This window comes from Castor canadensis, chromosome 16, assembly GCF_047511655.1.
Source record: "Castor canadensis chromosome 16, mCasCan1.hap1v2, whole genome shotgun sequence".
NCBI lineage: Eukaryota > Metazoa > Chordata > Mammalia > Rodentia > Castoridae > Castor > Castor canadensis.
The window spans coordinates 80708949-80721729 of NC_133401.1; the positions used below are offsets into that span (position 1 = coordinate 80708949).

Here is a 12781-nt window from a genome sequence, read left to right on the forward strand (position 1 = left end):
AACTATTCCAGGAATGGTGAGAGTGGGGGATAAAAAAAGAATGATGGAGGGGGTGAATTCAAGTATGATATATTTGATATATTGTAAGAATATTTGTAAATGCTACAATGTATCCCCACCTAGTATAACAATTAAAAAAACAAAAACAGAACAAAAAAAGAAGGAATACATTTTACCTTCAGAAGGTAAAAAGAAAACAACATATTTAGCATGAGATTATTTCTTGGTAGAAAATACATGGACTATAGTAAAAGCAAAAAGGGAAGTTATTGTCCAATGGACTTAAGAGTTTCGGTTTTCTAAGATTAAAAATACTGGATATGTGTTGCAAAACAATGTGCAGTTCATTCACATTAATGAACGTAGACTTAAATATAATTAAAATAGTAAGTTTTAAGTTATTTGTTTATGATCACAAGTAAAGAGACAGTAAAAGTACAGAGTATTTTAACAAGCACCAATGCAGTATTACCCACACATAATAAATGTTAACAATGAGCCAAATGTAAAAAATAAATAAATTTTGGTGAAATGGAAACAAAGGGAAAAGAGAAACAAGAGGGAAATAGGATGGTGAAGAAGGTCTCTGTGGTTTATAAACTTTGCTGTGTAAACACAACTTGCATACAAACAATATGATTATACAAATCATACTAGCTGTTTATTGGACAAATTAATCTTTCTAAGATTCCATGTTCTCTATAAGTAAGTGATAATAGTCCTTATTTCATCTATATATTTTAAGACAAATTACACAAAAAATACATTGTGAGGCACCTAGTAGATGCTTAAGAAGTGCTAGTCATTCTTGTCAGTAGTAGAAGTCAAAGGTAGAAATGACAATAGTACTTTTGGGAAGTAAGATGATTTTTTATTTAACATCAAATGGGTATGAGTTGTGCAAGTTGGCAAGTTAGAATCTTCTAAAAAGTGTAAGTATGGTTCAAAGCCAATGACTCTCTTACTTTTCTCTTTATGCTTCTTTTTTTTCTCAAATATATGTGGTTTGTTCATAGACAGATCTTGACTCTGTGCATTTTTAACCCTAAGCATTTAAATTGCCACTGCCACATCTCAACCATACCCTGATATTATGTCTTGCAGAATTTATAAGTGGGCTGATGTCTTTAGTTTTAGATTGGAGGATGGGAAAGAGTCATACCAATCCATATCTTTGATATCATTTAACTTCAGCTCATATGTACCCATGTTCCATATACATTTTATCTATGAGACATATTTCTCTGGCTGGTAGCAATTAAAAGTAATTTTAAATAACAGTTTAAGCAAAGAACACAGTATCATAAGGAGCACTTCAGGTAATGAAATTGTTTTCTTTATTGTGGTGAATTTTATTTTAGAACATTTCCATTATTACCTTTATTGATACTATAATCAGGACTTAAAGCTAAATTGCTATTAATTCTTAATGCTACTTATGTTTTTTATTACAGTGTATAATTTAGCATTGAATCTTTTAGGGGATCTAAGCTTTGATATTCTCTGTACTCATCCACTCAAACTATCATTTTTAATCAGTTAACACCTCTTTACCTTTATCCTACTAACAATTCATTATACAATGTATAAAGTCATACAGATTGTCTAAACTTTCAGAATCTTCACACATGGAAGTTCACTTTTAGGAAGACAAAATCATTAACTCAGGACTAAGTGAAGAGTTACGAAGTATTACAGCTGGAAGAAACAAATTCTAAGCTTATTTTTCTGCTGTAGAATTTTGCTTTAACCAAGTGATGCTAGTGGTATCTAACCTCTCTAAATAAAATAGGATATTTACAATAAGAGTTTGCCATTTCAGAAGAAAAAATCGTTTGGCTATTATAGTAATTTGCTTAAATACTTGGAAGAGTTTTTGCCCACTTGGTGCTTGGACACCAACTTTGCTGTGCTTTTTCACCTTGAGTTAAGGATACATTTCTTAAAGCCTACCTTATTAAGACCAGCTGATGTTTACAAATGGGTATGTATCTTATTCCCCTAGGAATAACTGGGTGCCTGTCTCATCTGGAATTCAAGTAGTGATGGAGAATCATAATTAGAACATAGCTGCAGTTTCATGAATATTCAATCATGCCATAAAAAGAATTAACTTGAGCCATAGATCAATTACATGAGACTTGATAAATCCTCTAGCAAGCATGATACTTTCAGGTATGCGAGAAATGTCATTTCCTTTATTTATTTCATAATTCAAATTAATCATTTTATGTGATAACAGAAAATTTAATGTAGTCCAATTTCCAGTTTTCTTCAAACATTTTAGACTCAACTTCACTATAACCTGTTTTCATCTCTGTTCTTTTTCTTGGGGTGGCATTATAGGGCCAGTGCTGGTGGTATCAGGAGTTTGCTGGGAAATGCTGGAAGAAGTGTCCAGCCTCACCTTTTCTTCTATGATGCAACTCACCACTGCACCCTTGTCTGGTCTAGTTGTAAAAGGTTAATACCTGCTGCCAAAAAGTCCATGGTCCCACTTGTTCACTCTACTGGTTCCCTCTACTGTACATTCTAGTGCACCGTGCCTTTGGAGGTTGAACTTCCTGCTCCCAAACCAAGACCTATGGAAAATAATGTATCCTGTATTGTTCACTGAAACCCAGAAAAAAACAATGCAGCACTGTATGATACACTTTGTTCACATATGTGTTGAAAAAAATCTTTGAGATGAACCAAATCAGACTCTAATACATATATACATGGAAATGCAAAAGGAAACTCCCTGTGTAGTTATCTTAAATAAGCAAAAATGTCACCTTTTTCTTTTTTTCTTATACAAAATTGGAGAACAGGACCTGCCTGGGGTGGAGGGGTTGGTACCAATGGAGGGGAGAGTAGGTGGAGAAATAGGGAAGGAGGGCGAATATGGTGCAAATACTGTGTACACATGTATGTAAATAGAAAAATATCTGTTGAAACTATTCCAGGAATGGGGGGCAGGAGGGATGAAGGAGAATGGTGGAGGAAGTGAATTCAAATATGATATATTGTAAGAACTTTTGTAAACAGCACAATGTGCCCCCACCCAGCATAACAATTTGTTTTAAAAAAGAAATTTATTTTTAAAAAAAGACAGAAAAAAATCTTCTTTGCATTCTTTTCTCTTCTATCTTGTATGCAAGGGAAACTGCTTTGTGTGCCAGACCAAAGGCAGAGCACAATTATTTTCTACTCTAACTCTTCCACCTGTCTGGGAGTCAAGTCCCACCTAACCCTGGGTGTCCTAGGGGATGCAGTGAGTGATTCTGACCAAGGTATAATCTTTTTATGTTCTACCCACTCCCATTCTGTCTGTAGCTTGTAGGGTTTATTTGTTTAGGTGGAGGATGACTATATCAAGCAAGGAAGACAACAAAAACAAAGTAAGACAAGACTGCCAATGTCCCTTCATATTGCAAAGCCACATTTTGGACATTGTGCCCAGGATTAATATTTGGGGAGTGTGTTAAACTACAAATATGTGTTTTGATTAGAAATTGACCCATAGACCATCACTGGGTAGAAATTGTGATTTGAAAATTGATGTAGTGCATTCAAATAAATAAATAACTGAAAATTCCCTTCAGTCCAAGCTTTTTATGATATCAAATGTCATGAGAATTACAAGGTGTGAAAATGAGAAGGCAAAATGTAATGGAAAAGGAATGCTGGATCCGTTCTGTGGTATTATTTAAGCCCCTATCCCTTTAGGTTTAAGTAAAATAATATTCTCACAACTCACACAGTTTTCCTTCTTCTCTGACTAGTTTAGTCATCTCATACTATTTAATTACACTGAGTCTTTAACGCACATTGTCTAGGTTTTCCCCTTTTCAAATCTTTAGCACAGTGCTTTGCATGGAGAACTCTGTTGATATGCATCTGTTCAAAACCGAATAATTCCTATTGATTTTTAAAACTTAAAAATATAGTTTGCAGTTTTTCAAAACACTTTGCTAGAGCCTTTGCCAGAGTCCATTGGTCACAATTCTTCGAGAAAAAGCACCAGGTGTGAAGGGTGGTTTGGAGTAGGGAGACAAGAACAGAAATAGGGTGAGACTGAGATTAAGATGGTTCCTAGGTCAGGGATAACATCCAGGAAACAGGTTCAAGCAGGTCAAAATTTAAAGTGAGTGTCAATAACTCAGAGTATCTCTGTATCTCAGATGACATGACAAGATTGCTTGGTTAGGCTCTGTTGAATCAGTATGATGATCAAAATTATTCCAAGTGTTTATTCTGGGATCAGCCAGTCATGTAAACAGATCTTTGTACCACGTGACTTTGTCAACTTAATCAAGTTGTTTTAACTTTTTAATAGTCTTTAAGATAAGTACTAATAGGATTTGCATGGTAGGGTTCATGCTGGAACTCCTCAGGTATACCAGAAAACAAATTTATTCTCTGTTTCTTTCAGGCATTATTTTGTAGGTTCTTTGAAGATAATGTGAAATGGGAAACTAAATATCACTAGCTAATTATGATTTCCCCCTTAGCCTTCTTATCTGGCTTTTAGGCCTACATATAGCTCCAAAAGCCAATGGTTTTTTTAATGAATTAACTTAGGCAGGAATTAAGTTGCTCATACACTCACTTTAGTGCAGGGAGTTACAACCTAATGCTCAATAGCGCCTCAGCTTTCCTCAAGCTGTGCTCACCTTCTGATCTGATCTTACTCCGCTGGAGGCTGGCTCCAAACCGGTCCTGGCTAGCTCTCAGTCTCCATAACGCCTCCAGGACACCCAGGGAATCTGATGGGCCATGCGGATTGTCCAGTCCACCTGGTCTGGGGGTGCTCTCCACGGGCATGATGCACGTTGCGGGTCAGGAGGAAGTGGTCTGTGGCCAGTGGAGTTTAAGTATTCATAGCGGCCGGTTTATAGGCACCAGCTTAGGGTTAGCTGATCTGCATATAGGCACCAGCTGAGGTTTGGCTGATTAGCATATTGGCACCAGGTGGGGGTTGGCTATTTGCATATTGGACACCATATGGTATTTGTTTACATCATAGGGCTTACAAGTGCACACAATATTGTTTTCCTATAGGTTTTACGATGTATTGTATTTTTATATACTTTTCAATATGTTTAATGCACAGCAAACATAATACTCATAACAAACTTTTTAAAACTAAAATAGACTTTGTACTGTTTTGCTTAATGCCTCCTCCCCTCAACAAATTCTATGTTTTAGAACCCGCATGATCTGGTTTTGCTCTATTCCAGGTTCTTTTCCTTGAGGTCACCTCACTCTTAAAGTTATCCCTCAAAGTCATAATCTTGAACAACCACAGGCCAACATTCATTGGTCTATGCACCTCAAATGTGATCTGATTTTGGTGTACCATTTTCCTCAAACCCAAGGGAAACCCCATCATCATCTTAACTGAGCAATACCATTTCAATTTTATTCCATTTTATTGAGCTCATGAATTGGTTGATCTTACTGGAAGTAGTCTTACAAAAGCTTTTTCTCATTAGGCTTTTATAACTTCTTAGGCAAGGGAATGGGGACTCATAGTCATCATCAGTTTTCTCCAAAAAATATGATCTCATGAATTTCCAGCTTTTTCTGAATAGCTCCAGCATTTTGTGTAGTTTGAAAGTAGAACCGCAGATCAGACACCAGGGTCTTAGACATTTCTTTCTTTAAGTCCTGCCTCTGACAATTCCATTAGAAAACAGAAGGTGCTTATAGTCTTAAGGCCTAGATAAACAGAGTGAGGATCCTAACATTTTAGGAACAGTTTTATATGTACAAAACTTGAGAATCCTTAGAAAACAGTGAGAATTCAACAATATTAAATGTAATTGACAAAATACTACTGGAACCAGGTCTTCAGTTTAAGATTGACTGTCTACCCTTGAGACAATGCCTAAATATTTAAGCCAGTCTTACAGGAAATTACAGAAATATGGAGGGGAGAATGAGAAGAGAGGTGTCATGTCAGGAGATGAATTTTTAATATATTAATACGATTTATGTTTGCTTGAGTGAAATAAAAATAATATAGGGATATACTGAAAATAATTTTGAAATATGTAATTTATTCTTTTTTTGATTAAAAAGGCTCAACATTCCAAAGTTGACCTGCCATTATTTTTAGAAAATTATATCTACATTTGTAATTCTACATTAGCAATTTAACATTTAATATTTTTATTAGTGTATGTTAGTCGTATACAGCGTTCATTGTAACATTTCCATATGTGGTTACAAAGTATCTTGTTCAGGTTCACCCCCACATCATTCTACCTCATGCCCCCACTTAAAATGATTATGACAGTCTTCACTGTTCTGTTTTTTTTATAAGTATATAAAGTATATCAACCATATTCACCTCCTTCACCTTCTCCACTCAGCCTCCCCTAACTTCCATTGCCTGCCCCCTAACAGGACCTGTTTTACATTCCTGTCTTTCACTTCCCCCCCCTCCCCCACCTGCACCGGGGCTCAAACTCAGGGTCTACACCGTGAACCACTCTACAATCCTTTTGTGTTAGGTATTTTCAAGATAGAGTCTCATGGAACTGTTTGCCCAGGCTGGCTTCGAACTGGGATGCTCTTGATCTCTGCCTCCTGAGTAGCTAGAATTACAGGCATGAGTCACTGGCCCCCAGCCTGCCCTTCGTTTTTAATGTATATATTTGTAGTTCAAAGGGGTTTTGCAATAGTATTTCACCTGTGAATATATCATACTGCAGTCACTCTGCTTTATCCTTCCCCCCTACACACTTATCATTCAAAAGCTATCAGTGCGTTTTGTTATGGTCATCTTCCTACACAGATCCTTTTTGATACGGATCAGTTTATCTTTATTTAATTGCACTTAACTGTTAAATTTACATCTTCCCACTAAGAAATAGGGCAATAATAAAAATAAAGTGATATGGTTCAGCCCAGGCACCATGTTTAGTTTTCTGTTCTTTCCATTTTAAGTTAAATATGAAACTATTGTGCTCACTTAAAAAAGTAATTACGCAAATGAAAAGTGCATTTAAATTCACAGAAACATGATTTTCTTACACGGCAAAAGAAATAGAGGCAGTCAGAATATGAAAATAGGGTCAGGCTACAATGGCTCACACCTGTAATCCTAGCTACTTAGGAGGTAGAGATCAGAAGGATCGTACTTCAAAGACAGCTTGGTCAAATAGTGCCCCAAGACACTATTTTGAAAAAAATCCATCACAAACAAAAGGCTAGTGAAGTGGCTCAATGTGTAGATCCTGAGTTCAGACCCTACTACTGCAAAAAAAAAAAAAAAAAGAAAAAGAATATGAAAATAGGTGGATTAGACCAAATAAGCATGAATAATATTTATTGAGCCCCACCTCATTCTTTAGCACAATATTCTTTAACTTAGAACAAAAGATGTGGGTGTGTTGTTTACTTGTTTTATATCTCATATTCTTGGGAGAAATATATGCAACTAATTTCCATGCTAACAAAAGAAAACCACTTACACGGAAAATGAAATTTGAAAACAAGTGCACATTTGCTTCAGCTGTAATAGTGCAATAAGGGACTTACACGTCATTTTTCTAAAGATGTGAGTTCTAGGTTCTTGAGAGTTTATTTTCCCCAGAAGTTATGTCGTCTATTTTGAATATAGATGCCTTGAATATTTAACAAATACTATTGTTTATTTTGCATGTTTAAATTGTAGTGTGCATATTCTTCATGTGTATTTTAACTTCATTTGCTTCTCATTTTGTAGTATTTAAGTAAGGAACTGAACCTTTCTTCATCACTAATTGGCAGGGAATATAGAATAGACACAAGGCAGTAACAATGTTTCAGGGATTTTGATATAACGATAGTGAAATTCCCACCAATTAAAATGGAGAAGTCTGTACCAGGGCAAAAAATTATAGGATTCAACCTGTAACTGAAAGGTATGGATCCTTAGTGGAAATAAAGATGATAACAGATGGTCATAACAAAAAATTAGTTAATCTGTATGAAATTATGTCCTGTTTTGAGATGGAGTCTTGCTATATAACTTATGCTGACCTCCAACTCACATTCCTCCTGCCTCAGTCTCCCAAGTGCTGGGAGATTTTGTCCAATTTTCTTTCCTTTAAGATCCCACAGCTCTTTAATTTCTACAGATGTCGCTATGTTCATTGGTTTGGGTAGATGAGATCCCAGGCCCTGACCTTGATAAAGTCACATGACAGCACCACATAAATTCAAACTCTCTGCCCCCTGAGATAAGTTCATGGGTGGACACACTTCTCAAGCAGGGCAGAATTTCCTGGGTCTTTTGAGAAACTTCAAAATGATATGTTATTTGTACTTTAGAAATTTCAAGCTGTAAGGGCAAAATAGTCACAAGCTGCTGGTCACTGTGCAATGAAAGTCTACTTAATGAAGACAAGTCAAAGGAAACTGAGGATACAGAAAGGAGTTGTAAATGGTAAAGCATCCCAAAGACACCAGGAAATCTAGGGTGGGCAGAGTTTAAAGTTAAGTCTATTTTCTGGGCGTTTCATCTCTAGAGTAAATCACCTCATTCTTTTTGCTTACTTGATTTTGAGCTGAAATTCTCTCCCTTGCAACTGAAAAACTAGATTCAGTCAAGAGCACTTAATTTGGTCTAGAACTGCATTGAGTACTTACAGAAACTATCCCAGTGAATCCCCAAATTCTCTGAGATTTAAAAAAATGTGGAAATGGAAGAGAAACAAGGTTTCTACCTTAACCATAACCAGTCAAAGGAGGGCCAAGTTTAGAAAAGGGAAAATAGACCCCTAGCACTTGACTGCAATAGGCAAGCTAGAAGTATAGCCTATTACCTCTATTTCCATATTATTGATATGAAAAATTGTATTTCCTGCATCTCATAGTTTGCTTTCCATCATTTTCTTCCTTTTACCATTTCAGTTCATAAATTCTCACTATCCTTTCATTAAAACCTCTGTAACTTTTTTTTATTCTGTGTCTGTTTTATATTTTCTGACAATTAGTCTATAAAAGGATATAGATATCCAGGCATGATGACACACACCTGTAATCTCATCACTCAGGAGTCTGAGGCAGGAAGATTGAAAGTTCTAGGCCAGCCTGGGCTACATAGTGAGACCCTACCTCAAAAAACAAAAAGCAACAAATATTTAATAACAGATCAGATTTGATGCAAATATTATACACTGTAATACCTTGCTCTTCAAACCTCTCTTTGTAATAATGTGATCATTGAATAAAAATGCAAAACCTATGTATGAAAGCTGGTCTTTTCCCTAGTGATTAAAAGGTGTTTAGTAGATAGTGTTCTTAAGTGCAATAAATACAATTACTTATTTTACTTGCTCAGTAGTAGTTTAAGATGCTTAGTTTTTCTACATTGAGTTTATATCCTGTACTTTTGCTAAAACTCAGTTATTAGTTCTAAAAGAGCTTTTTTGTAAGGTCTGTGGCATTTTCTATGTAGACAATCAGGGTCTATAAAATGAGGTTGCTTTCCTCCTGGCTTTCTGATGCATATGATTTTTCTTTATTTTCATTGCTTTAATAGAACTTCTTGCGTGTGTTAATAGAAGTCATGAGAGAAGACATCCTTGGCTTTTTCTTGAACTTCAAGAATACTCACTGCTTCACCACCAAGTATCACAGTAGCACTAGTGTTTTTGTTTGTTTTCCTGTCTATCCCATGCCACGGTGAAAAAAGTTTTCTTCTTATTCAAAGTTGCTAAGAGTTTAAAACATGAATAGATGTTGAAATCTTTCAAATTCCTTTCCATCATCTTTTGAGGCAACCATGTATTTTCTTCTTCTCTCTAAAAATTTGTTGAATTACATTAATTCACTTTCATATACTTAGCAAGTCTTACATTCATAAGCTCATACCTACTTTGTTTTAATCTAGCTAAATTTCACTTGTTCATGTTTTCTTGAGTTTTCTTTTATCTGTTCATTTATTTCTTTACTTCTCTCCCATGTTCTTTCTTCTTTTCTTCCTTTAGTGTGGCTAGGTTTTTGTTTGTTGGTTCATTGGTTTTGGAAATGCTTGGGATCAAACCCAGGACCTTGCATATCCTAGAGAAGTATTCTACTACCAAGCTATACCTCCAGCCCTTAAGCTTTTAAAAATAATCTCATTTCATTTCACTACTTAATTTTTTAACTAAGCCTCATTTAGAAATACTGTTGCAGTTGCTCTACCATTTAAAATAAATATTTTTCAAGAGAGGTTATCTTCAGCTAAAACATGGCACAGTCTAAGAACTCAAATACATGTATCTGAATCCTGTCTCTTTTGTGTTGTGGATGTCATATTTATTAAACATACATATGTTACAAGCATAGTAAGTTGCTAAAATTTTTGCTATATATGGTTTCTTAATGATTAGGGAAAAGAATGTATAAATAAACTCACTTCCATTTACAGTTCCCTTTGTTTCTTTGTAGAGACTCAGTTTCTTCTCTGGCACATTCTTTTTGAAAAATTATTTCATCATTTTTTTGTAGTTAGGGGTATGTTACCTATAAATTCCCTGTTTTTGTTTGTTAAAGTCTTTATTTCGCCTCAATTTTAGTATTTTGCATGTGGCAATTTTATAGTAAACTTTTTGTTTTAGAGCTATTTTAGATTTACATAAGCATTATTAAAATGACACAATATTTCTATATATTCTTAAGTCTAGTTACTCCTGTAATTGTTACATTAATATGGTACATTTCTCATAATTAATAAGCTAATACTGGTAGATTAGTCACTAAAATGTATAACTTTCAAACTTCCTTGTTTTTTCTCTAATTTCACATTTTTGTTCCAGGATCCCAACCACAATGTCACATTGTGTTAGATATCATGTCTTCTCAGACTTCACGTAACTATGACCATTTCTCTGACTTTCCTTATTTTTAATGACCTGATAGTTTGATGAATAATGGCAGGTGTACTGCTGATTCTCCATTACTTGAAATCTGTCTTATATTTTTGTCATGATGAAAGGTCATGGGTTTGGAGGAGTATGGCCACAGAGGAAAATAGCATTCTATCACCTTTTATTAAGGGTTATACTATAAAGTGAATTATCACCATTGATATTAATCTTGATCATTAGACATAGGAAACATTTGCCAAATTATTCCATTGTAAAGTTTCAGTTTGAAAAGTTTTCGTTTACCTATCTTCAAGTTCACCACTGATTTCTTTTCTACTCTGCCATCCCCTCCCCTCCCCTCCTCTTTCTTTCTCTTCCCTCCATCCTCTCTTCTCTCTTCTCTTCTCCTAAATCTGATTAGTTCAAGACATTCTTGTCTCTGTTTCATTGTTAGCTTTTCCATTTAACAGATCCTGGTAAGTTTTGAGTTCACCAACATTTGTAAAAATTGTTTATCTGTTGTTAAATGTGGCCTAGCTGGGCACTGGTGGCTCATGCCTATAATCCTAGCTTCTCAGGAGGCAGAGGTCAGGAGGATCTCAGTTCAAAGCCAGACTGGGCAAATAGTTTGTGAGACCCTATCTCAAAAATACCCATCACAAAAAAAGGCTGTTGGAGCGGCTCAAGGTGTAGGCTCTGAGTTCAAGCCCCAGTACTGAAAAAAAAGTGGTCTAACTTAAATGATAGAAACTTTAAGTCATTGATTTTATTTATTTTATCAGATAGTTGTAATATTTTTGACATAATTGAATCTGTTTATATTGATTTCTTTGTCTCCTGCTAATATATAACTTTCATTTTGTTTTCTTTTCTTGCAATGTCTTATATATGTTTTATTTTGATGTTACTGAGATGTGGATAACTTTCCTTCATAACTTTCAGAGACCGAGGTAAATAGTTTTATCTCTAATGATGGCTCTATCTTTCCTTCTTTTGGACCTTTAGTGTGGGGAATTGATTTCTTCTGTGTTGGAGTTGAGTTGCATTTGTGATTGATTGTTGCTATAGTTACTCTCATTTTACCTCAAATTTCATGCTCCTCTACTCATGTGTATGCTAGAATGAAGACCACTTTGCCAAAATATGTTCCTTGATGTTTTTCTCATCTTCAGTGTTAGGTCTTACATCTCTATCTCCATTTTCCTGCAACCTCCCCAGCAGTATTAAGTTTCTTCAATGTTTTTCCTTTAATTGTGGTGGGGGAAGATGAAGTGAGTTCATGCTTATTCTGATTTAGTTTCAGTCTGAGGCAGATGTTTTCTCCCTAGAAGTCAGGAAGGTGGCATTCTCAGTGTCTCTCCTGTTCTGTCAGCTATATATCTAGGGCTGACACATATTTCTGTCACTTCCTCATGACTCTACCCAGAAAAAGAGAGATTTTTCTGTTTCCTTTTCCCAGCTGAAGGTTGTTTTCACCAGTGCCCTAAAATTATCAATGTTTTTATTCCCCTTCCTCAAAATTAAAAATTTTATACCATATAAGAGACATGGTGAGAGGGTCTGGGTAATTGGTATCCTACAACAATGGCTGCCATTCTCTCCCCCCTCCCCCCAGGGTGCTCCTTGAGAGATATTTCTCAGAAATCTCTCTGATTGTTTTATGAGCATCCATGGAGACCCTGGAGGAAAAATTGCAAACTCCTTCTTACCTTTGTCCTTGTATTACTGTTTTCAAGCAACCATAACAGAATACAACAAACAGGGTGGCTTAAACAGCAGATACTTTTTTTAAATCACAATTTTGGGTGCTAGAAGTCTGATGTTAAGGTATTAGCAGGATTGGGTTCTGGTGTGGGCTTTTTTTCAGGCTTGTCATCGGCGAGCTTCTCACAGCCTCACAGAGGTTGTTGGAAGTGGGGAGAGCACTCAACCATCTTTGTAAGGACACC

General features: G+C 35.6%; 1 long non-coding RNA gene across 1 annotated transcript in view; it reads left to right on the plus strand.

Annotated features, from left to right (window-relative positions):
* The window catches only part of LOC141418235 (uncharacterized), a 1454649-nt gene that overhangs the window by 37052 nt on the left and 1404816 nt on the right, over positions 1-12781 (plus strand). The gene's annotated exons all lie outside the window — the stretch shown is intronic.